The sequence below is a fragment of the Eleutherodactylus coqui genome, unplaced genomic scaffold (genome assembly GCF_035609145.1).
Source record: "Eleutherodactylus coqui strain aEleCoq1 unplaced genomic scaffold, aEleCoq1.hap1 HAP1_SCAFFOLD_113, whole genome shotgun sequence".
NCBI classification, from domain to species: Eukaryota; Metazoa; Chordata; class Amphibia; order Anura; family Eleutherodactylidae; genus Eleutherodactylus; species Eleutherodactylus coqui.
Window position 1 is genome coordinate 49,047 of NW_027102155.1, and position 23,173 is coordinate 72,219.

Sequence of the window (23,173 nt, forward strand, 5' to 3'; positions counted from 1 at the left end):
GTACATACAAGATTACTACTTGTACCCATTAGGCCGTGTTCACATGGTTGGACCTCCTGTAACTAGTGCTGCATAGAGTATATACAAGATTACTACTTGTACCCATTAGGCTGTGTTCACATGGTTGGACCTCCTGTAACTAGTGCTGCATAGAGTATATACAAGATTACTACTTGTACCCATTAGGCCGTGTTCACATGGTTGGACCTCCTGTAACTAGTGCTGCATAGAGTATATACAAGATTACTACTTGTACCCATTAGGCTGTGTTCACATGGTTGGACCTCCTGTAACTAGTGCTGCATAGAGTATATACAAGATTACTACTTGTACCCATTAGGCCGTGTTCACATGGTTGGACCTCCTGTAACTAGTGCTGCATAGAGTATATACAAGATTACTACTTGTACCCATTAGGCTGTGTTCACATGGTTGGACCTCCTGTAACTAGTGCTGCATAGAGTATATACAAGATTACTACTTGTACCCATTAGGCCGTGTTCACATGGTTGGACCTCCTGTAACTAGTGCTGCATAGAGTATATACAAGATTACTACTTGTACCCATTAGGCTGTGTTCACATGGTTGGACCTCCTGTAACTAGTGCTGCATGGAGTATATACAGCATTACTACTTGTACCCATTAGGCCGTGTTCACATGGTTGGACCTCCTGTAACTAGTGCTGCATAGAGTATATACAAGATTACTACTTGTACCCATTAGGCTGTGTTCACATGGTTGGACCTCCTGTAACTAGTGCTGCATAGAGTATATACAAGATTACTACTTGTACCCATTAGGCTGTGTTCACATGGTTGGACCTCCTGTAACTAGTGCTGCATAGAGTATATACAAGATTACTCCGTGTGCACACCTACCGTGTGTACAAGTTGCGCCCGAGTGATTGGGGTTTACCTTGCATCGGACAACACGCAGACACTTGTCCATGTGCTGTCGGACTCACTTGGATATAGGACATAGCCATGCATCAGCGTGATACGGACAGGAATAGAGCATGCGATGAGTTAGCGGTCCTCGTTAATCTGCATAGACCCATAGGCTATAATGGGGTCATGTGCTGCCCGGGTTTTAACACAGACAGCACATGGCCCAAAGGCTTCATGGAAAGAAGAGAAGTGACATGTCCCTTGTTGATGTGGATTCCGCAGCGGTGTATCCACATACAGACTGAATGCAAGTAGTTGGTGTGCGTACGTACGGCAGCTCTAATCCAGATCCATGTCAGAGATCTACCGTTAACATGCAGATTTATGCCATGGATTTCTATTGAAGTCCGTGTTGGATGTTTCTGATGCTGAATATGGCCTGACTACTGGAAGACGGGGAACAAGGGGTCTGGTGGGACAACCGTCATCGGTGGGGGGCATCAGGAGACGTCAGCAGCCGCAGGCACAAACTCTTCAGCTACTTGGTTTATGTAGGTTGAAAACAGACAAATATCCATCAAGTCCAACTTTACTAAGGGATTAAAATCACGCCCGCAAAACGTGACCAATGGTTTCACAAGCCGACATCCACAGAAGATCTGTACTTAGCTCTCCAAGATGTCTGGAACAACCTCCCTGCGGAGCTCTTTCAAAAACTGTATGCAAGCGTTCCTAGAAGAGCTGATGCTGTTGTGAAGGTAAAGGGCGGTCACACCAAATACTGATTTAGATTCCTCTCTTCACTCACTTTGCATTTTGGTTTTTGATGAAACTGAGAACACTTCTTCTATTTCTAAAAGCATTCTCACTTTGCAGCATTTTTCACACCTGCCTACGGTCTCCCTCATACAGACGTGTTTTACCACGACTAGAGCGGCACTTTCAGCATCGCGGTATAGCGCTCCCATTGTTTTCAACTGGACCGCTCAGACAGCCGCTCGATTACAGTGATTTTTAGCGCTGTGATTTTCCAGCAGGGTTTGTTCTATTTTTGAGCGTTTCGCACTCCTCATCAAAACAAAAATAAAATGCTGCAAAGCCCCGCAATATAAATCGTAGCGCTTACCGCAACGCCTGTGTGAGGGATGCCTGAAACTACTGTTGATGTATTTGTTACATTAAGATCAAAATGTTTGAGATTCTGAAACATGAAATGACTTGGAAGTTCTGACAAACACATATATCCCACATACAAAACACGAGGCACAGGGATTACAGAATTAGGGCGCCCACCCACTGGCGATTTTTTTTTCTTTGCGTTTTGCGTTTTTTCTCAAGAGCAATTAGAATTGAATGTACTCCCACCCACTGGCGTTTTGTTTTGCGTTGCGTTGCGTTTTTTAACATAGGAACTGTCAGTTGCATATGTGTCCTTATTTTTCTCCTAATACACCCATGAAAGTCAATGGAAATTAATGGAAAAGCCGCGAAAACGCCGCGAAAATGCGCGGAAAATGCGGGGAAAACGCGGCGTTCTTCACGCACGAAAATCGCAAACGCCAGTGGGTGGGCGCCCTAAGGCCGCGCTCACACCTGCGTGACGGTCAGTTCACGGTTTCCGTTTTTAGAGGGGAGAAAGTGTAATAACACGAGAAAAAATGATTTATTACCCAAGTGATTTCAATGGGGTTTGAAAAATAACAGAAAGGCTTCTGTTTGCCTTCAGAGCTTGTTGACCACTAGACGCCTCTAAGACACACAGAAGGTTTTTCTTTGGATGTAAGAAGCTGAATGGTCATATTAAGAAATTGCTGACACCTGGACCGTTCTGACCAGACTGTTAGGAGGTGTTGGGACCAGTGGATGTGTGAGGGCACACAAGGTGGCCGGGCTCAGGACCCCCCCCCCCCGTCAGACCACCAGTAGACGGCATCATATGAGCGTTCGATGAGTATGAGCAGTTCAAAGTGTTTCGTTGTCCGCCATCCAGAAACAGGTGACACCATCGTTAGACCCCTGCATCTGTTGTATCCATTTCCAGGTGATTGGCTGAAGGACCTTTGGTCTCATGGCGCCCATGATGTGTACTGCCTTTGACACCCACCATCACCATTTGCAGTGGTGTTATGCACGATTAAATTGGATGCTACAAAGTGGATTCCAGTTGTCTTCAGCGATTAATCCCGGTTTAGTTTGGGCATTGATGGCGGCTGTGTTCGTGTTTGGAAACCTGGGGGTGAGCACCGCAATCCTGCCTTTGCTGTGGAGCGGTACACCGCCCCCACTGCGGGTGTCATGATCTGGGGGCCACTGCATAACAGTCGGCTACCGCTAGTAGTGGTACGAGGGACAATGACAGCTCAGCGATATGTTCAGGACATCCTGCAGGCACATGTGTTGTCTCTCATGGCGGCCTCCAACAGGATAATAGTTGGCCGCACACAACTAGGGTTTCTAGGAATGTCTCCACAACACTGTCACACTTCCATGGCTGCCCAGTTGCCTGATTTATCGCCAATAGAACATGTACTGGACCATCTGGGATGCCAAATTCGACAGCCTACGAGTTTGCATGTTCTAGAGGCTCAATTACAGCAAATGTAGACCTCCTTCCTTGGTCTCTCACAACTCACAGCCTCTCCCACTCACAGAGATGGCAATACTCTTGATCTAGTCTTCCTCCATCTCTGCTCTGCTTGCCACTTCCCTAACTCCCCTCTCCCACTCTCGGACCATAACCTCCTCTCTTTCTCTGTCAAGCTGCCTAGAATCTCGCCAGACCCACCAACCTACCATACGTACAGGACCTTCAGACCGTTCACACCCAAAACTCTGGCATCTCCCCCTCCTAATTCAAATAGACTATCATATCCCAACTGCTAAAGAAATCGACTCTTGACTCGACCGATGCTGCCAACTACCGAATCATCTCAAATCTCCCCTTCATCTCCAAATTATTAGAACGCCTAATTTACTCCCGCCTTAAAAGCTATCTATCAGAAAAATCTCTGCTTGACCCCCTGCAGTCTGGCTGCCATCCTCTACACTCGACAGAAACCGCTCTGACTAAAGTGTCAAACAACCTCCTAACGGCTAAAATCGAGGGGCAACTATTCCCTACTGATCCTCCTCCCTTGCTGTTGGGGTCCCCCAGGGCTCAGTCCTCGGCCCCCTCTTTTTTTCCATTAACACAGCCACTACCATCAGGACAGACCATCAGGAGATTTGGCTGTCAGTACCATTTCTACACTAACGACACCCAGTTATACACCTCCTCTCATGACATTACAGCACCGTTTCTTCAGTATGCAACCGAATGTGCGCTGTCTCTAACCCTATGTCCACTCTCTACCTTAAACTGAAACTCTCAAATACTGACCTCCTGTTTCCGCCCCCTACTAACCGACCTCATCCTGACATCTCCATCCCAGTGTGTGGCACCACCATAACTTCCAGACAGCACGCCCACTGCCTTGGGGTTATCTTCGACTCCAATCCCTCCTTTACCCCTACATCCAATTTCTGAACAGGTCACCTGCACCTCAAGAATATCGCTGCGCTCCAGATAGCAGCTCTCTCCAAGACATGGACAGCTCCTTTGCTGAAACCTAGCCATGCTTCTGTTTCTGAGTAAGCCTCTTATATAAACCAGGCCATGTTTCCTCCTCCCTTGCGTGTATATTCTGCCTCACTAGCCATTGATCAAGCTCCACTTCTGCCTGCTTCTCTGCTATTCAACTGAGACCTTCTGATACCGACACTAGCTTCCCTTCTGAGAAAGCGATCCGCCTCCTCCATTTGTACTGTGACACTGAGACCTTCTGATACTGACCCCTGGCTTCCCTCTTGACAACACGACCCACCTCCTCCATTTGTTCTGCCCTATAAGATCTCCTGTTGCTGACTCCTGGCTCGTCCCCAACTACTCTCTCCACATCTGCGGCTACTACACCTAAGGCTCCAACCCAGTACCTGAACCAGCTATAGAGATAATGTATGAAAAGTCTCAATGAGAGGAATTATATACAACTGTAGATGTTTAATGAGGATTTCTACCGGGGGTTTCAGGAGAAGGTGAACGAGCAGATTTCGCCAACCTGCCTGCTGCATCATGGCATTTCTCAGCAATCCAATCAGATAAGTCAAAGCATTCAGTGCACAATCACCCCACTCAATATTCAATATCGCCTCCAATGTTGCACAGGCAACCGCACGACGCAAAGTATTCGCAGTAGCCAAAAATTGCTACCAGAAAAGTGTGTGTGAAGCAAGCCATGTTTGTCTTTCCTCCTTCATTACTAGATTTAGTGCTTTTAGAAAATAATAATAATCTACAATCTAGGCATGGATATAACATTGTGTTATAATTCATCTTTGCTACACTGACAGGGTCAGCTCATCCGAATATACTGCGATAGACTCAACTCCTCTTTTCTAATACATTCAGTAATCTTTTACCTGATAACAGTCTGTTTGTACTGCACATGAAGTACAAGACTTGTGGATCGCCCATGCATAATGCTATATAATGTCATTTCAGTCCATTTGAGCAAGTCTTTCATTAAACATTAGGGCTGGGCGGAAATGTTAGTCTTGCACTATATTGTGGCCCAAGAAAACCATCAGTCTGCAGCTAGATTTACATCTGAGGCACACTTTTTCCCACCAACATCAATCTCTATGCTTGGGACGATTTGTCAATACCTCCTCCTATAAATTTCCAAGCTTAGACCAAAATCTCAATCTTCAGTTGCACTTTTCAAGGCTTGTGAGCTGTAAAGCCCTTCATGTCATTAATTTATAGCCAAAGAGAAAATCAGTGACAAACATAAAAGCCAAGATAGACATACATAATATTTATCTACAGTACTGGGTCTATTAGAGCAGTGGTCCTCAACCTTTTTTGCACCAGGGACCAGTTTAAAGCAAGACCATTTTTCCATAACCCCGCATGGCAGGGTGGGCAGGGGCGGGGCTTTGGTTATATGGGGGTGGGGTCATGCAGTGCTACTTAGCAGCGCTATACACCAAACAGCGCTGTAGACCGGAGGTGCTGGCAGGACCTCGGTGTACAGCACTGTAGCCCAGGTCCCTGCCAAGAGCTATGCCTGGAGCCACGACACTGTGGCCAGATTGCCTCCCCACCGTGCCCCACATAATGTGCTGTGTCGGGAGCCGTGTCACAGAGGTCTCCCCGCCTCCCCGCATAATGTTCTCTGCTAGGATCCGCGTCTACTGATGCCAGCCCACACAGTGTGCTCTGAGCCACCGCAGGGCAGAGCACATGGTCAGTGTTTAGTGCTGATCTGTGGCGCCGCCTCGGACCAGCAAAAAAAACCCAACAGCCCGGTCCTAGTCCACGGACCAGTGGTTGGGGACCCCTGTATTAGAGTACATAAAAGGGTGAATAAATAATGATTCTCTATAAGGGGTTGTACCAAGATTAACTTATATCACCTATACACAGAAATAAATCTGATCGGAGGAGGTCTCACTGCTAAGACCATCACTAATCCCGGTCGGGGTCCCATGTCCCCCAGCTGCACCCCGCAGTCAGGAAGAGACTAAAGTGAGTGGTGTTTGTGCATGCGCAGTGGTACTTCATTCATATGCAATGTGACTGCCAGACACGGCAGAGTACAAGCACTTGTACTTTGCTACTTCAGACCCAATGAGATGAACAGAGCGGTGGCCACCCATGCTCGGCATCCGCTTTATTCAATCTGATGTGACTGCTAGTGGCTGCAGCATTTGGGGGGATGGCTGGGGGTCTTAGCCGTGAGACTTCCACCAATCAGACTTTTATCACCTACAAAACATAAAGGTCATTGCAAATCATGTGAAAGAGCAGGAAGTATTTGAGTAAGCAGCTTCTTAGGGCGTGAGAGTGAGTGAAAACGCAGAATTATGAAACCTATGATTTTCAATAGTTTCATTCCCATGTGGAGTGGAAAAAAACGCAGCATGTCCGATCTGTCTGCATTTTGCAAATTTTTAATTTCCCATGTTTTCTTACGGAGTCTCCTTTTTGCACAAACTTTCAACTCTCGTACGATGCAATGCGTTTTTAACATTAGGAACTCCTATTCATTTTCACGCGAGAAGATCGTCTTCGGCGGCGATGCGAGTCCCTTAGAAGGTGAAGGTCTGAGTGTGAGAATAGCACATTTCATGACTCTTGTCTATGAACTAGCCCAGCTTCCCATTTCCCATGTAGAGCTGGTCAGACATGTATGCTTTTCCTCCATGGAAATCTATGGGCTATAAGGAAACAAGTGATAGGATTTCATAAATCCCGCTGATTTCTCTGGAGAGCTGACCGCACATATGCATTCACATCTTCACAGCAAAAAAGGAAAATACCTATTCTGGAGATTAGTGGTAAGCCCTATAAAATGGGGAGTTCGCAGCCACAGCCCTGCTGACTCCATTGTTGTCTATTGTCCCTCATTTTCCCTATAAAGGCTCTTCTTAGCTTCGTTTCCCAGAGTTGTGAATGTGTCAAGTGGGCGGTCTGCACTGCCTGCTGTCAGTGGGTTATGTCGGAGTTGATTGACGTTGAACAGCAGGGACCGCCCACTTGACAAATTCACGCTGAAACTAAGAAGTCCGTATGGGGGAACAGGAGAGAGAAGAGCGAATAGTGAGACGTCATCAGAGTCAGCAGGGCCACAATTGCAAAGGTATGCAGTCAGCCCTACTGACGAGGAAGGTTGTCTTTAACCCCTCCCCACCCAAGGGTGTAAATAAACTTTTCTGAAAGTATTTAAGGGGTCTGGTCCGGGGTCTAAGTTAAGTTAGGTGTCTGCGATGTGTTATAAATATAGGAGAGGTTGGAATATATTTAAGGGGTCTTTTCTGGAGTCTGATATTAATATAAATATATATGTAGGGAGTCTGAATATATTTAGGGGATCTGGAGTCTGAAATGAAATCAGTGGTCTGATCTGGGGTTTGATATTAATAGAGAGGGTCCAAATATATTTAGCCCCGTTCCTTTATATAAGACACCCCCCCCCCCCCTTGGGAAGGACACTCACAGTTTGCCGTGATCATCTTCTCGAGTATCACCCTGTGAAGGGCTCTCTGCGGCTAACATCTCTGTTAAAGAACAAGGCAATGCTCATGTTGCATATTGTTGGCCAACTTGAAGGGTGCCTTTACACTTGCGATCGCGATATCGCTGTGTTTTTCTCTAACGTGAATGTCAATAGAACATTCTAATGTTAAAAATGCATCGCACAAAAATCGCAAAGCACAAACTTGCGATTTTTCTGTGATGCGTTTTTAACATTAAAATCCTATTTACATTTGCGTTAAAAAAAACGCAGCAATATTGCGATCGCCAGTGTGCAGGCACCCTAAGCCAAAGACGTGATGCATTTGCATTTATGATTGCTATATGACATTTACAAAAACTTTTGATCCCCGTGTAACTGCAGCCACTGCTGAAGCCTCGTTATGTAAAGAGCTGGCATATTCCACAGTGCGAATATTCACATAATGTGCGCCCCGACCATCAGAGTCATACGCCTGCCAGCGTCAATATCCTTCAATCACAAGCTGATGAATAAAAAAGCGCCGGCAAGCTCTGATTGGCTGAGACAGTCAATGAAGGGCTGTGATTGGGCATCAAGCAAGCACCGACAACCAATCACAGCACTCTATTGCCGGAGGCAGGGTTCTCAAACCTGGCCTCCGGCAATAGACTTGGGAGTGCCGAGGAAGCCCGGATCAGCGACAGAGACCAGCGGCCGTGACCCAGACTGCAGCGGCTAGGTGAGTATTGCTTTTTTTTTTCTTTTCAGCATTCTTGGCTGCGTTTTCAGACGAGCTGAAAACGCAGCCAAAACGCTGGCATAAAGTATGCCAGCGCTGCTGAAACGGGGCAGAATCTGCAGTAACGCAGCGTTTTTCAACGCTGCGTTTCTGCAAACGCCCTGTGTGAGGGGGGCCTAAGTGATGTGGACAATACTACAGTTGAGCTGGTTATTCCAGATCAGGACCATGGACAGTGCCACTGCTTATGTGATAGCGGTGTTGATCCTCCTTTACCCGGCCTTGCATTTAGCAGGAGGCGGTCTGACTAGTGGGTAGTATACAGCGCTGGATACATTCCAGCGTGATGGGGTGGGCATTAGATTCATCGCGTTGCTTCCATATTCAGCTGATTTGCAGTTTCTTGTCCTCTGAAGCCGTGCCTCGGTTCAGACTGACTAGGTACTTGAGAGATAGATGTGAAGACATACCAATCTAATAATCAGTCCCTCTGTCACTTACACAGCGAATGAGGAAGACTGAATGGTTTCTGGTTTGAATGAGCCAACGACGGATCTGCTGTATAAACAGACGAGCGAGCGCTGACATTGTTCGCTTGTTGGAACGATAATCTTTAAGTGTAAACGGACCCCAAGTGGTTTTACAGAAAGATCAAAAAGTCAGATATATTCTACCTGAAAATGGTACCAATAACCAATAACCGTTGTCCCACAAAATACAAGGCCTCATGCAGCTCTGTCAATGGAAACATAAAAATGCTATTTGTAGAGGTTTTTGTCAAAAAAGTTGTTCTCTACTGTAAAAGGTACTAAAACACAATAAAACCTGTAGAGATTTGTGTTATAATCGTAGCGACCCGTAGAATAAAGTGATCCGACTATTTGTACCACAAGGTGAATGATGGAAAAACATTGGGGAACTTGCTTTTTCTTCCCCATTAAAAATTACTAAAAAAGTTATTCCAAACATTATATTTATCCGGTATTAAGCCGGGTTTAGACACGATTATCGCTCAAAAAATCTTCTCAGTGATTTTTGAGCGATAATCGTGTGCTTTTTTTACAGTGTAAGGTGATTGTTTAAACATTGAGCGATCACTTTGCGCTCCGAGCGGAAGATGCAGAAGACAAGCGGGGCCACTTGTCTTCTGAATCCAGCTGTTCCCCGCATGGAGCGCCCAGCTGTTTTATAGCCGAGCGCTCCGAGCAAAGGATGCAGAACACAGCTGGACAGTTGTGTTTTTCATACCCCACCGGTCTTCAGGGAGCAGGATACAGCTGAAACAATAGTATCAGCTGTATCCCGCTGTGAATTCCTGATAAGGCTCATCATTGTCTTTCAGCACGCTGAAAGATCAGCGATGGCTTAACGAAAACTGCACAATGTCAGTGGAGTTAGACACAACGATTATCGCTCAAAAGACAGGTTTGAGCAATTTTTGAGTAAAAATCATCGTGTCTAAAAGGGCCTTTAGTTCCTATAAAAACTAGTTCCACAATATACAAGCCGTCATACGGCCACATTGATGAAAAGTAAAAACAATTATGACCGCTGGAACAGAAAAGGGGAAACGATTTACTGGTTCTTATGTCTAAAATTAGTGAAGTCATTAAAAATGTAGGTAATTCGGCCGAGTTATGCGCCAAATATATTTACATGAGACATAAATTCAAAATCTACAATAAAGAAGTTACATTTTCAGTAGGACTTTTCCAGTTTTAGACTCATTCACACTAGAATATGTTCATCGCGGCCAAAAATGGAATCCAATGCTTCACGCAGTTGTGATTTTCAGCTGTTTTATAGCGGCTATATAGATGCATACCGAGCTTGAACGTGGTGAGGAGCTGAATTTAGGCCTCTTTCACACAGGCTACAAAACACATGTGTGTGAAGCCCTTGGATTCCAATTGGTTTTTTCACATGAGGGATGTTGCAAATTTGGTAACAAAGCCATTTTGTAGCGATGCTTTTGTAGCGTGAAAGATACCTTACAGATGTCTTATGGACACATTAGCGTCATGGAGTCTCATTTTTTCCTTATGTCAGAGTAATGAGTCAGAAGCATACAGAGGGGTGATTCTTATGCCCCCTCCACACCGGCTCCCCCCAGGGGACCTTAATATCCTGCACTTTACCCTGGCCTTTCGATCCGGACTACCTCCCTGACGGATTGAAATTAATCAACATACCCTGCTGCAGTGGCTGGCTCGAACCAAAAGTCCTTCTTGCCCCTGAACCGGCGTATACAGCCCTGAGCCTGCACTTGGCGATTGACATGTCCTGCCCGAGCACTCCCGCTGGAGCATTGCTGCACACCGCTCCCTACCTCTATCACTGTCCGGTGAGTGATCCTCTTCTCACCCGGTCTCAGGTGCCGTCTGGGCGGGGCTGGTGGAGTTCACCGCACTGACTACCCGGCTGTGCTGAATCCCCTGGTGGGCAGGCCTTGCTGTCAATGGAACCCAGCAGTGCGCTTCCGCGGAGACGCCAGCCGAGCGGTGTGAATCTGATCCGGATCCTGGTCCCGGCGAGAGGCGGCAAAGAGTAAGTCCCTGGCGGAGGACGTGGAAGGACACTTTGGAGCCTACAGGGGCATTTGCATTGAAACTGTGAATGCTGTAATGTAGGCCCCGCAGCAGTAGGCCCTCTATACATACCTGGCAAACCCCCCTCCGGCCACCAGGTGCCATTTTGTGACTGTGATAATTGCTGCTGTCTCTCTAAATGGTGGCAATATACCCAGCAGTATTCTAACCAGCTGGATGCTATAACTTGAGGATCCCCTCTGTACTGAAAGTCTCTGCTGGGCCCCGCAAAATTGTTCTTCCACAGTGGATTTTGCCCTCTGCGGACCCTAATCTGTGGACACAGTGGATTGTTGAGTCACCCCTTACTCCCATGCAGTTGGACAGGACCGACGCAGAATCTGCTCTGATGATGATTTGAGACCTCATCCTGTACCCTAGGCTGGTAACCATAACTTGTGAAAAAGACGGACTCTTGGTACTTAACCTACCTTAAATCCCAAAGAAAGTTTTATGCGGTAACACAGAAACGCTAGTGCACATTCTGTTATCAGTCTCTACCTTGCGAGCGCTTATCATGAGCACTCGAGCTAAAGGTTGTACCGCTGCGGAGAAAATAAAGGAATTCTCTAGTGTGGAGATGTCCGATCATACGCTGCACTCATCGTGGACTGTCCAGGCAAGAGATAATGAAGCTGACTCCGGGCAGAGTTCGGAACCAACTATGCGTCGACTATTAGAAGCAATAAATACCTGTAAATCCTCCCTCACCGGGAAAATAGATGAAGTTAAATCGGATGTTACTTTATTAAGACAAGATATGCAGAACATACAGGGTAGGATACTTGAGATGGAAGACCGCGTCTCTAACATAGAAAACTCCCTGCATCCACTCCCGGCGGCGGTGCAGAAAGCCATAAGGCAAGCAGAATTTTGTCAATCCAAGACAGATGACCCGGAGAGCCGTCTTCGTCGCAATAACTTACACATAATTGGTCTCCCGGAGAGAGCAGAGGGCTCCCAACCAGAATCGTTTGTAGAAAACTGGCTTAAATCTACACTGGGTGAATGCATCTTCTCTGCCTCCTTCACGGTGAAGAGAGCCCTGCAGGTCCCGTCCGGCGCCGGGCGCCCCACCGCATCCATTTTTGGCAAGAATTCTGAACTGCAGAGATCGAGATGCCGCTTTGCACCAGGCCAAACTGGAAGGCCCTCTTAACCCCTTAACGTCCGCCCCATCGGGAAACTACGTCCTCAGAAAGTGGGCCTTAATCCTAGAGGACGTAGTTTTATGCATCCTCTTTGGATTGATGCCCACTGGCCTGAGGACGTGACAGCTCCATGCTGTTGGTGCCCGCAGGTAGCCGACAGCATGGAGCTGTCATCCCAGGATGCGGGCAGTCCCCCCCGGTATTGCGATCGGCGCTATAAAATGAATAACGCCGATCGCAAAAAAGTAAATAAAACAGTGTAAAAAAGTAGTAATTCAGCTGCTATGATGGATCGGATCCATCACGGCAGCTGAAAATACTCACACGGCTTGTCGGCGGTGTTCCCCGGAGATCTGGTCCTCCCGGACCCGCCGGCGGCCTTCTGCGCATGCGCGCCAGACGATGACGTCACGCGCACGCGCAGAAGCCCGGGTGTCCCCGGCAAATTTAAAATCTCCTGGCTCCCGGCTCCTGAAGGTAGCCGGGAACCAGGAGGTGTTACCGGGGACCACTGTGAGCGGTCCCCGGGCCCGCGATCACCGCTATCCATTGCGATAGCGGTGATCGCGAAAAAGTTGAAAAAGTAAAACAAAAGTAAAGTTTCACCTCCCCTCATGGATCGGATCCATGAGGGGATGTGAAGATACTCACCCCCGGTCCTCTGCGATGTCCCGATGTCCCGGGACCCGAAATCCCCGTCTGCGCATGCGCGCCCGATGATTGACATCGGGCGCGTGCACAGAGGGGCTCGAGCCCCGGGAAATTCAAAATTGCTCTGCTCCTGGCTGCCATGTGTAGCCAAGAGCAGAGGGATGTCACCAGGGACATGATCACTGTCATCCAATGGATGACAGTGATCATGTAAAGTAAAAAAAAGTGCAAAAAGTTAAAAAAATAAAAAAAAGGGGTAAAAGGTAAAAAAAAAAAAAAGTGCAAAAAGTTAAAAAAAGTTTTAAAAACTTAAAAAAAACCTTGCGTTTCATCTCCCCCCACTGATCATATCCGTGAGGGAGGATGAAATGACGTACCTAAGGCCTGCAGATTTATTCGCGGACCTCACCCCAGCTTCTGCGCACGCGCCCTTCGCCAATGTGGCAGGCGCATGCGCAAAAGCCGTGCTTTTTTAAAATCTCCCTGCTCCTGGCTACAAAACTTAGCCGAGAGCCTGGAGATTTCACGGAGAGCCGCGGTGAGCGGTTCCTGATCACGTGTTCGCCGTTATCCAAAGAATAATGGCGATCACGTAAAAGTTAAAAAAAGGGGAAGGTTCATCTCCCCTCACCGATGCGATCGGTGAGAGGAGATAAAACTTTTTACCGGAGGCCTCCATATTTGCACCCCGACGCAATCTTCTTCCGTGAACTTTCCCGTATTCTGCGCATGCGACCGCCGGCAAAACACCGCACACATGCGCAGGAGTCGGGGAGCCCAGGAAACTTAATATCTCCTTGCTCTCGGCGACCAACGGTCGCCGAGAGCCTGGAGCAGTGACGGGTGGCCTCGTTGAGCGGTCCCCGGTCACGTGATAAAAAGGTAGCGATCTACCTTTGGCCGGTCTCACATGACCGGATAGGAATTACGGATTCCGCATGCGTTTGATTAGCGGTAATACGCAGATCAATCGCATTGGATTACACAATTCCGCTCACATTAGCGGGTTGGAATTGTGTAATCCACTCGCAGAAAAGAGAACGCAGCAGGTTCTATTTTACCGCGGATATCAGCAACATAGAGCCCATTGTGCTCCATGGTCGCGGATATACCCGCAGCCCATACGCAACTACGTTGTATACGGGCTGCGGGTACCCGCGTCATCGCTAAGCGACGGTGCGGGAAATACAAACAACAACAACAAAAAAAAAAGTACTGCGCATGACCGCCCGTGTAAGTACGCAGTTATGCGCAGTACATTACGCGGCCGTACGCAGGGTCACAGCCGGGCTCACAGCCGGGATCCACCTACGGCTGCGTAAGCCCGGCGTTATTCAGACCGCTACCTGTAATACGCAATTTACAAGAAGCCCCGGGAACACTCGCCTTCCTGCAGTTCCAGGAGCACCTTGTTGAGCACCTTCTGTGTGAGACCGCCGCACCTCGTCAAGCTTACGGAGACTCACGGAACGCCACTTTTTACACCCCATCCCCGCCACGGAGGTCAAAAAATGACCCCCAAAAAGCATGAGAGGAGGGGGGATACCAGATTTTATTGCCCTATGTGCCCATCCCAACCAGCCTCCATAATTACCCGTCTTTGGAAATACCACACAGTTCACATTATTACTTTTATCTAAGATTTGGGGAACGCCGAAAAGGGCATGGAGGTGGGGGGGGGGGGGGATTTTTAGGGAGTCAATTTTTATTCCGTACAAATGAGCAATGGGGCCTGGAATGTATTCAGTTGTGCCCTGCAATCCAACGGGTGTTCCCTCAATTACAGGCCTTGCCATGTTTCCTGTAAGTAGATTAGGGCCACAATGGGTATGTTTTTGAACACGGGACAAACGGGGGTATCCATTTTGGTGTGAAGGTCTTCATTCCTATGTACACTGTACAAAGAAAACCTGTTTTTAAATTGACAAAATTGCCAAAAAAATGAAAATCGTAATTTTTTCCTTCTGCTTTGCTGAAATTTATTCAAATACTGTGGGGTCAAAATACGCAATACACTCCTAGATGAATTAGTTAAGGGGTCTAGTTTTTAAAATGGGGTCATTTGTGGGGGTTCTTTATCGTTTTGGACGCTCAATGGCTCTATAAGTGGGCAATGGGGCCTGGAATTTATTCCGTTGTACCCTAAAATCCAACGGGTGCTCCTTCCATTATAGGCCTAGCCATGCGTCCTTTAAGTAGATTAGGGCCACAAGGGGTATGGTTCTGAACACGGGACAAACAGGGGTATCAATTTTGGGGTGAAAGTCTTCATTCCTATGTGTGCTGTACAAAAAAACAGTTTTTAAATTGATACAACTGCCAAAAAAATGAAAATTGTAATTTTTTTCCTACTGCTTTGCTTAGATTTATTCAAAAATTGTAGGGTAAAAATACACAGTACACCCCTAGATAAATTCGTTAGGGGGTCTAGTTTTCAAAATGGGATAATTTGTGGGGGTTCTCTGTCGTTTTGGCCGCTCAAGGGCTCTACAAGTGGGCAATGGGGCCTAAATCACCTTCATGCTAAATTTCTGTTCTGAAAGCCACCGACTACTCCTTTCATTTTGGGCCCCGTTGTGCATCCAGACAAAAGATTAGGGCCACAATGGGTATGTCTCTGAACACGGGAGAAACAGGGGTATCCATTTTGGGGTGAAAGGCTTCATTCATGCGTGTGCTGTAGAAAAAAAGCTGTTTTTAAAATGACAGAATTGACAAAAAAACGAAAATCACAATTTTTTCCTTTTGCTTTGCTTCAATTCATTCAAAAACTGTGGGAACAAAATGGTCAGTACACCCCTAGATAAATTCGTTAAGGGGTCTAGTTTTCAAAATGGGGTCACTTGTGGGGGTTCTCTTTGGTTTTGGCCACTCAAGAGCTCTACAAAGGTGCTATGGGGCCTAAAACGCCTTCAAGCAAAATTTATGTTCTGAAAGACACCGACTACTCCTTTCATTTTGGCTCCTGTTATGCATCCAGACATGAGATTAGGGCCACAATGGGTATGTCTCTGAACACGGGAGAAACGGGGGTATCTATTTTGGTGTGTAAATCCTCATTTTCATGGGCTCTATAGGAAAAAAATATGTCTTTAAAATGACATATTTGCAAAAATATGAAATTTTATTTTTTCTCCCCTAAATTGAACTAATTCCTGAAAAAAACTGGTGGGGTCAAAATACTCATGACCCCCCTCAGTGAATACACTAAGGAGTGTAGTTTTTAAAATGGGGTCATTTGTGGGTGTATCTATTATTCTGACACTTATGAGCCTTTGCAAACTTGCCTTGGTGCAGGAAAACAAAGTGCTCCTCAAAATGCTGAAAAGTAATGTTAAATGTGTACGTCCTCTAAATGGTTAAAAAAAAACACAAAAGTTTTTCAAGTGTGCATTCAGAATAAAGTAAACAGATGGAAATATATATCTTATCAAAAATTTGTACAGTATGTTTGGACATATTTGAGATATTACGGTTGAAAATGTGAAAAAGACAATTTTTTCAACATTTTTCCAATATTGGTACTTTTAATAAATATACACAAATTATATCGGTCTATTTTTACAATCTAAATGAAGTACAACATGTGGCGAAAAAACAATGTCAGAATCACTGGGATATGTAAAGCCTTTACGGAGTTATGCCACGTTGAACGACGCATGTCAGATTTCCAAAATTTGGCTCCACCACTAAGGCGCAAACAGGCTTCGTCACTAAGGGATAAATATAACAACTCAGTGAGATCTATTTTCCCTGATTTTTCGGCGGATCTGCAGAAACAAAGAGCCACCTTCGTGGAAATAAAAAAGAGATTCAAGGATAGAGGCATTCCATACTCTATGGCATACCCGTCCCGTTTACGGATTGCAGCAAATGATAAAGTGATCTTTCTACATTCCCCTACTGAAGCCATGGAGTGGCTCCGTATGCACCTTGCGTCATCCGACGTTGCATAGTCCCGAGCTCTGATCTATGCAATGTAAATTCTGCAAAGAACATTTGGGCCCATGATCCATTGGCCTATGGTTGATACTGTATATGGCTGGGATGAAGAGATATGTCACCTAGCCTTTACGCTGTCCCGGATTGTGGGCTCGTCCCCGGGTAGCCACCGCTGCGGCAATAGCCTGAAGCCATGCTTAAAGGGAAAAAAAATTTTTATCACATAAACCAATCCCCGATAGGCCATTGGAATGTCCCCCACTCACAACAACTGCTACTTTCAAAATAGATTGTAGCTTACTCTTTTTTTTTAGACACCTGCGACACATTATTGTTAAGCGGGATGTCAATTCTTAGTTGTTTAAGCTGTTACAGTTTCTTTTAAGTTACAAGTAGGTCTGTGCTTATATCCTTCTTTCTAATATGGGTAATATGCTCCCCTACTTGGAAAACCCGACTGTGCTATATGTCATTATGTCTCCCAATGTCGCTGTCATGTCTTAGTTGGAACATGTGAGGCCTGGGCACCGCTAATAAGCGTAAAGCAGTTTTGTCTTATACTAAGCAATTTAATCCCCAGATTGTGGGTTTGCAAGAGACTCACCTCACTATAGATAAAGCAGATACCCTTAAAAAAACGTGGGTACAGTGGACATGTCACTCCTTTCATACTTCTTTCTCCAGATGAGTCTCACTCCTTATTCACAAATCATTAAGATGGAACCCCATAAATGTCAGAAGGGACCCTGAGGGCAGATTCGTATTTGTATACGCAGAAATTGATTCTAAACCCTATGTCATTTTATGGTCCCGGCGGCAGCATTGCACCACATGCTAGGGGCACGCGATGCGAGGTCTCCCATTAAAATCAATGTCAGAAACTCCTGTCCGTCACGGCGGAGGTTTCCGGCATCCCTGAAGTGATACGAGGCTGTTCTCACGTGACAACGCCTCACATCCTCAGGGATTTGACATAGCGGAGAGTGTGATATAGGGGTGTGATTCATGGCCCCATATTGCGCTCGCTCTTTTTGTGAAGTTAGCCTAAGTGAGTAAAATGCTTCTCAGGTTGCTGCCCACCCAACAGGTGGCAATTGTTTTTTTTTTTCACCAGAGGGCAGCAACCTCCTCCTTCTGGGGTCCTACAAACTGCTGCCTCACGGTAGGGGCCCCGCTGCTAGTGCGTGCAAGAATGTTTAACGTAAAGAGAGTATTAAAGGCCCACTCCAGTGAATTCATTTCTCATTCATTATGTAACTAGCCCCCCGCCACCCCACCCCCAGTATATATTGTTTAAAGTGCACATTAATCACACCAGATCTGTACCTTCTCATATGTATGAGTGTATATATGTATTCCTCTTCACATCTATTTCATTAAGCCTGAAGAAGAACCCTGAGTAGGTTTGAAAGCTCGCTAGAACATCATGTCTTTTTGTTAGCCATTAAAAGGTATCATATCTCCAAGATTACATGGTTTTCTTGCTGGGAACAATCACATTTTGCTCTGCTGGCTAACACCGTACCAAACCTTTTTTTGTTCCTCCTATTACAGTGACTGATGATGATCACACGGCTCCTGTCAAAAAAAGCAGGCGGACTATAGGTAGTATTAACGCACGAAAATCCCGCTAGTAAAAACAAAACCTGAAAAAACACGTCCATCCGAAGATGTCCTCGCTGCGTATCTCATGCATCAATAGAGGACATGCTGCGTCTTTTATCATGTGTGCCTGAATGGCGCAGTGTAAATGGGCTTTTAGTACCGTGTATTACACATGTAAAAAACAAGTGTAAATCACTTAAATTTTATTAAATATTAAAATAATAAAAAGGTAATAAAAGTTTTAAAAAAAAACCTTTTGCCAGATGTATAATAAAAAAATCTACATAAAAAGACAAAAATCTATTTGGTATTGCTAAAAAATAAATGAGGCCCCACAGAACTATGTCGACGGAAAAATAAAAAAAAGGTATGGCTGTCAGAAGATTGCGGAAGAAAATAATTTTAAAAAATAAAATATCTCTGGAAAAAAAAGTGGTAAAGGAAAAAATAAAAAAATAAAAATAATTTTTTTATGTTAGTAATCGTACTGACCCATAGAATATAGTTCTCACGTCATTTTTGCTGCACTGTGTACGCCGCAGAAACAAGATGCACCAAAAGATGGCAGAATTTACACTCAATATCTGACCACCTTTGCAAAATGGCGATCGAGCCACAAAACAGAAAAGGTTGAATATGTGGCATGCGCCAAAATGTGTCACCTTTTTACACCAGAAACCCGGCAAACATCAGTTAATACATTTCCCCTACAACATCCTGATAAAGTAGTGTAGAAGGAGGCCAGACTAACGAGAGAAGTTCTAATTACTGTAACAACTATAAGGGCGCAGTCAGACAAGCAAATTTTTCACGCATGTAAAAAAAATAAAAGCACATGGCATGTAGAAAATAATCACGTGACCGGGTGCATTTTCACTCACACGTCCTATGTTTGGTAGGTGCGCATTTTAAAGAATTCTAAAAAACGGACATGTGACCGCTTTCATTAGAAAGCATTGGTTCTAATAGATTCGTTTCGGAAACGCGCCTATACATGCAGGAAAACTTTGCTGGTGTGACTGAGCCCTAAAGCATGTGGAATGTCCTCTTACACAATGTAACTACATGACCAGCTACCTTGGCCAAATGGGAATTCATCCACTTGGTAAATGTTCTCTTGAACGGCTTCTTGCTCATCTGAAAAAGAAAGATTAGAATTACGATAGGATATTGGGCATTGTGGCATTATGGGGCCAATGCTACGGCTTAGGCCCAATGCCCACGGACGGAAATTCTGCAGCGGGATTGGCACGCTATCATAGGATTGCGTTAGTTTATGCACTCTAAGGGCGCCTACCCATTGGCGTTGCTGATTTTCGTGCGTGAAAAACGCAGCGTTTTTCGCGCCTTTTTTGCGGCGTTTTTCGTTAATTTCCATTGACAATCATGGGTGCATTAAAGGGGTTGTCTCACACGGTTTTTTTTTTATTCAATAGGCCCCACGTTCGGCGCGAGACAAACCCAAGGGATGGGTTAAAAAAAAAAAAGTTTATTACTTACCCGAATCCCCGCGCTCGCGGCGACTTCTTTCTTCCTTTACCAAGATGGCCGCCGGGATCTTCACCCACGATGCACCGCGGGTCTTCTCCCATGGTGCACCGTGGGCTCTGTGCGGTCCATTGCTGATTCCAGCTTTCTAATTGGCTGGAATCGGCACACGTGATGGGGCGGAGCTACGAGGACCAGCTCTCCGGCACGAGCGGCCCCATTCACCAGTGAGAAGACCGGACTGCGCAAGCGCGTCTAAAAACGCCAGAAGACAGCGAATTTAGACGGATCCATGACAACGGGGACGCTAGCAACGGAGCAGGTAAGTGAATAACTTCTGTATGGCTCATAATTAATGCACGATGTATATTACAAAGTGCATTAATATGGCCATACAGAAGTGCTGAACCCCACTTGATTTCACGAGACAACCCCTTTAAGAGAAAAATAAGGAGACATATGCAACTGACAGTTCCTATGTGAAAAATTGCAACACAACGAAAAAAAAACAACAAATGGACAAGAACACATTCTATGCTAATTGCTCTTCAGAAAAAACGCAAAACGCAATTTAGCATCGCAGGAAAAAAAAAAAAAAAAATCGCCAGTGGGTAGGCGCCCTAATGCTGGCCTATGATAAATCGCAGCATGTCCTAATTCTGTGCGGCCCCACGCTGGATGGGTAAGTATGAGACTCTATATGAATACACATATATTATATATATTCTAAACACACACATTTTATATAAATATACAAGGGCAACATCACACGGGCTTATGCACAACTACGATCACCAGTATGGAGCATAGTGGTGCATTAATGGAGGGTTTTTCCCCCTTCTCGGCCCGTTCAAACTCCATGCCATTGTGCAGAAGGCTGAAAATAATTGGGGGAAGATAGGTGCGACGTAGTATTCACTCCCGAGAAAAGAGCTGAAATCAATTGTCTCGTGATTATCACGGCCGCTTAAAGGAACAAAATCATGCGCATGTGTTCAAACCCCTAGTAATACAGTATGCTAGGCTGAAGAATGACACCAGGGGTGCGGATTTTGACTGTTTTTGGTTGCAAAAATGCTGCATAATTAGCAGCAGAAATTTCTACCGTGGACAGTCTGCAGCACTTCTGCCACCTGTAAGCATACAGTAAGTCAGCTTGAGGTATGCTGCCACATACAGAGTGGCGTCAGTAGTAATAGTATCCCCCAGAGTGGCTTCACTAGTAATGGGGACCCCACCCCCACAGAGGCCTTGGTAGTAATAGTGTCCCCCCATATACTTACCCTTCTCCTGGTCTACAGAGCTCTCTCTTCTCGGCGCTGCTGCAGGCAGAAGTGTGTGCACCCAAAGCAAAGCATCTCCTCCCTTCTCCTCTCCTCCTGTGGAACAAATGAGGATCGGTCAGGGGGAGAAGGATCCTGGATGCACACACTGCCGTCCACAGCGCCACTGACTGATTACAAGCCAGGGAGCTTGGACCCTAGGAAAGGCAGGACACAGGGTCCCAAAGTGGGACTGTCCTGCCTAAATTGGGACGTCTGGTCACCTTATATAAGGGCTTAAACAGATGAGTGCGATATGTAGAGAATAGAACCCATTGATTGCAAACGGGCTCATTGCGGCTGTATTTGCCCTATCTTGTGCGTGTTTGTGCACCATAGAGTCCCACGTGAGGTGGGCAAGCGCGCACATCTGCCTACGCGGGTATGCACTAAGTGCAGTGCAGATCTGCAATCATCCACGTTAGGCAAATTAGCCTTTTAAATCAGGGTGCGGTGATTCCACTGCTTGTGTGAACGAATGGAGCCTGCGGACGTACACTCCATATTTGCACAGGCATGAATGTTAAATACACTCGTTCACTGCGCAAAAAATGTGCAGGAGTGAGCGTGTTACGTTACACGCTCGTCTGTCGTTGCCCTAAACCTGACTATATCTTGCACACAACCTCTTATTCTCCCAGACTTTAGATTGCACTCACAAGCTTGTCTAATAAAATAGTCTTTATTGTCTCAGTGTAAATAAAAAGTCCTATAATACCGTATTACTGCGCCAATTTGCAACCCCCAACAATAACTCACACAGCAACCGTAGATTTATAACATCCTCCTAACATTTCTGTATGACCCCTTTCTATCATTTGACACCTCAGCATTAATCCCCATTGTGGATAAATCCGTCTATGACCTCCATAGAAGCATCTCCGCCCGCTACCACCCAGATCTGCACTGGCGAGGGCGCTGCCCGCTGTAACATATGGAGATACACATCATGTATCTGGATGATGGACACTTATTAAATGACCTCTCACAAGACTTTATTATTCCTCTCATTAGCACAATTTATGTTTTTTCCTCCGCCGGGTTCATTTAAATTTCCAATCAACCGTAAGTTTTATAAAACTACAAAAGTTTCTGATGAACTATGGGCACCACTGCCAACCCAGACATCAAGTGCCATCCCTGCCCATCTACTAATAATGTGGCACTGGAAGAACCAGCTATGATTTTCTCCATTTCCCTGGGCACTAGACCATCACTCATGGTGGCCACATCACAGTGTATATGGCAGAGCAGGGTACTGGCAGGCAAAGTACTGGCAAGCCTGGTACTGGCGGCTTCACTGACCTTTGACCTCCAATCGGCCAACTGCCATTTCCTTTCAACTGACGACGGCAGCGGTTGGATCGAAGATTACAGGAATGAGAAAAATGGAGTCCAATGGACAAAAAGGAGACGTCGAAAAGCGCAAAAGAGAAGACGAGAGTGTGAGCGGACTCACAGCTATAAAGAGGAGGAGGAGTGGAGAGGATGAGGAGCCAAGACCAGGCACCAGCCAGGACCTTCTACCATCAGACCGCGGATTTGACATCAAGCGCTTCACCGCCCTTCAGATATTGGGCAGAGGAAGCTTCAGCGAGGTAAGTTATATGACTGTTATTTTCTGGGAATGGCGCAGTGACGGCTCCTCCACATATCAGTATTTTGCTCCCTTCTTTTTACGGTTTTTGCTGCGCAAAATTAATAGTTTGCTCAAATTATAGCACAGCTCATTACAGACACAATGATACCACATGTGGG